Source organism: Argentina silus, assembly GCF_951799395.1.
Source record: "Argentina silus genome assembly, chromosome: 3".
Classification (NCBI taxonomy): Eukaryota; Metazoa; Chordata; class Actinopteri; order Argentiniformes; family Argentinidae; genus Argentina; species Argentina silus.
Genome location: NC_139657.1, coordinates 28,442,385 through 28,446,440, shown reverse-complemented (window position 1 = coordinate 28,446,440; position 4,056 = coordinate 28,442,385). Strand labels below are relative to the sequence as shown.

Sequence of the window (4,056 nt, the reverse complement as noted above, 5' to 3'; positions counted from 1 at the left end):
ACAGCCATGGTTGGTGAAAAGGTTCATTGAAACATCCCCATGTGTCTCCTAAACTGCCCACAATATGCATATGTTTTTAAAAAAATAAAATAATAATAATTTGTTTATTTACAAGAGGAATGTTTAGCACGCCAAGCGCCCATAACGACGCGATTTCAGGTAATTGGACTTTTGACTTCTTATGCTAATATTTACTAATGCCTTCCCCTTACCCTAACCTTAACCACTCAAAGTTAATGCCTAACCTTAACCACTCAGTTAATGCCTAACCTTAACCACTCACAGTTAATGCCTAATACTGCCCAACTTTAGTTTTTGACATATCTTACGCCAAAACAGGTGGTCAAACGCTGGTATAGCCAGATAAGTGCACACAGACCGTATTTCAATGGTCTGCAGAAAGGATCCCCTAAAGCATGACACTGAACTAAACTGACAGAATTTAATATTTGATCTGAAATGTCTGAGGAATACCTACATGTCAGTACCGCATTACACACATATTACATAACACATTGCTGCATAATACAGTTATTCATCAGTAAAAGAGTATGTGCAATGGTCTGAGCCAAGCCAGAGGAGTGACTCAACACGACCACCAGGTGGCGCCAATGACCCATGAGATGATAGCAGGTGAGGAACATCACCTGTTGAGGGATAATGAGTGAATAATGGGGGGCAGGGTATTTCTTGGCTGTTTGTGCGGCTGTGTCGACCGTGTGCTTGTTTAAATTACCTATTCCAGAGAGGTGACATTATTTATGAATTATTTAAGTATAAATACCATAAATACCATCGTAAACTCTGGTATTTCAGCAATTTGGGGACACTTTAATTTAGCCACTTTTCTTTTCAAATTCACTTTTCATCTTTTATTAAAAAAAAAAATACATCCACCACCTAGAAAACCCCTTAACATATCTCGAAGCAAGTTCTCGAGCAGTTGCATACCTCTGCATTTCTCTCCTCCTCGCGCAACATCCAGTGGTCATTTGATGTTGTGATGTCACACGCTGCTCTCGGTCCGTTGTGATGGCGCTCACCGCGCCGCCGCTCCGCCAGTCCGGTCCATGTCGTCCCGAAGAACACCAACTACGAATGGACGGGAAAGTCCTCCCAGACCCGCAGCAGCTTTTGTTGTTTCTGAGGAAACTAAAAGAAGTCTTCGACGTGTGCGACGAAGATTCGGACGGTTACATTCGCGTTGAGCATTTCGTAAACCTCGGTTCACAGTTTGGTCAAGGAGACGAGGTAAGATTCCTACCAGAATCACCTGGTGTTTTGATGGAGATGGACTATTAGTAGCCTACAAGCCATGCTAAACAACATAGGCAATGTTGTTCACTGTTTATTTATAATCGCACTATTGTGGTTCATTATTTGGTAAAAAAATAAATAATTACACAAAAGTGTTGACTGCAGGGCAAATGTAAACAGGGAAAACAATAAATACTGTAAGTCTGCCATTACGTTAGAGCTGTTGAAATTAAGTTCCATTAACAATAGCCATTGCAAAGTTATTTGCGTTGTCTGGCTGCAAAGATGAGCTACACCTGATTTTATTTTCAAGCAATTTCATTTTTTAACAGTTAAAGTTGGAGGAAAATATGGAGCGTGTTGACATTTTCAAGTGTCGGGAATCTGTTTCAATCAGCCTGTTTCATGGTAGAGTCACAAGCTGGAAGGATGGCCCTAAGGTGTGTCCTAAAACTGAAGCTCATGAAGTCCTCATGTCTTTTATTTCGTCTTTTACCTAATTTAGTCAAACAAGGCAGGGGGAGACAGTGTGCAAGTGTATTGGTTCGTTATTGTTGTGTTTCTCCGAGGCACAGTGGAGACAAGCCAACAGCTCCCTCAGTCACCATAATGAGGATAGTGGGACAGGTTTGCTTCAATGGACACAGTGTTCTCTGTTATGAGACCCAGCTGTGAATAGATAGACCACTCAGCTTCCCGCAGGTTGGACCACTGATCTAGGAATAGACACAGCTCCACACGCTCTGTGGTCCTCAGTTGGGAGAGCATGGCGCTGACAACGCTTAGGTTGGGGGGTTCGATTTCCGTTGGGACCATATATACTGAAAAATGTATGCACTCACTCTAATGTAAGTTGCTTTGGATGGAAAAAAAAAAAAGGCATATTATTATTATTATTATTATTATTATTATTATTATTATATTACATTCCAATAGGTCCAATGATAGCCGATAAAGTGACAACGGTATTATTGAAACCCTTTGTCCTTGTCTGTTGTTTTTAATAGGCTGTTGTTCACCCGTTGTGTGTACACCCGTTGTGTGTACAGAAGAGACAATTGGTGTTGACCTGGCTGACTGTAGCCTGCAGGACACTGCAGATGCAAAGGTAACCAAACATCAATCACCATTCACCTAATAACACATCTATAGGGGTCTGACCAATCACCAATCACCTAATAACACATCTATAGGGATCTGACCAATCACCATTCACCTAATAACACATCTATAGGGGTCTGACCAATCACCATTCACCTAATAACACATCTATAGGGATCTGACCAATCACCATTCACCTAATAACACATGTATAGGGGTCTGACCAATCACCATTCATGCAATAACACATCTATAGGGGTGTTACGACTCAGTTGTGTCTAGGGTAAAGGGAAGTACGTAACAGATTTGACCAACTAAAGGCAGGAATCTTGAGCGCGTTGGTGTGAAATAAAGGAGACCAGACCAGGATGGAGTGAACTGAAATAGTGGTATATTGTAAATAGTGGGGGGGGGGGGTGTGCGGGCAGTGTACACACAACACAACAGACACACACAACACTAGCAGCCCACAGGCCAAGGGGACACGGATGTTGCCAAAGAAAAGAAAGTAACAAAAATCTAGGAGGGTTAGGAGAGGCTACTAACTGATCCTAACTAAACATCCAAACTCAAAATACCTCTCTGACTAACTAACTACTCTGACCAAGGACATCAAAATGTACATGGTTGGCAACCACCCCTTTCCTAGTGTATCTATACAATAGTTCCACCTACGTGTGAGAGTATAGAGGCCTCTGTCTTACCTGCCCCAGGGCCTGGACCATACAAACAACTACCACACACACACAATCAAGGTAGGGGGAAACAAGTGTCAGTGGGGATACATACATCAAAGTGTACAACAAAGCATGAGCTCAGGAAGAGAGCGACTGGCATGAAACACACAGCTTAAATACTAAATGAAGGGAGTTGATTGGGGTTGGACTGGGATGGCAGGTGATTAGGAGGATTGGCAGCAGGTGCAGCAAATGGGAGTGGTGATGTCGCCCTATAAAGAAAGAGGGAAAACAGAACAGGCAAACCTACGTGGAACGTAACAAGGGGTCTGACCAATCACCATTCACATAATAACACATCTGATGTCTGTCTGTCTGTCTGTCTCTGTTTCCAGACTATGACCTGCCATTTTGTTGTGCTGGCTGTTCCACACTCTTCTGTTCCAAGTTACCTCCTGCTGGATGGGTGCAACTGATGCAGCCGCCCCGCCCCAACGTAAAGGATAATGCTGGCCATGTGTACTGGAGTTCACATTTCAAATGAGTCTACTGTTCTGCTAGAACAGTAATATAATATTGTTATTATATTATTATTATTATTAGTAGTAGTAGTAGTATTGTTATTTTTATTTAATTTAAACACTGATGGTATAAACTCCAAACCGGGCTTGTCCCATGTTATACTACTGTAGCCTACAACAACAGCTACAGCATAATAAATGAAGTTACTTATTGTTGAGTTCATATTGGTCTATATTAGAGGATTGAGGTCACCAGACAGTATCTCTTTGTTCTTTTTGGTCCTCATCCTGGCAGAGAACAATAGCAAACTCTTGAATTAAAGCCTAGAATCAATAAGAGGTGCCTGCACACATGATGACAGAACACACCTGACTTACCAGAAACACCTGTCAAGGTAATTGCCCCATTACTTTTGGGTGCCCTAAAATAGGGGGACTATGCATAAAAAGTGTTGTAATTTCAGAATGGTAAAACCAATTTGTACAAATACTATCAAATA

General features: G+C 41.8%; 1 long non-coding RNA gene across 1 annotated transcript; it reads left to right on the top strand.

Annotated features, from left to right (window-relative positions):
* The first annotated feature begins 1,132 nt into the window (after nucleotides 1-1,132).
* LOC310801745 lies at nucleotides 1,133-3,564 on the top strand. Its single transcript, XR_014554118.1, has 3 exons — nucleotides 1,133-1,251; nucleotides 2,265-2,365; nucleotides 3,431-3,564. It is a non-coding gene; the product is annotated as an uncharacterized lncRNA (long non-coding RNA).
* The last annotated feature ends 492 nt before the right edge of the window (nucleotides 3,565-4,056 follow it).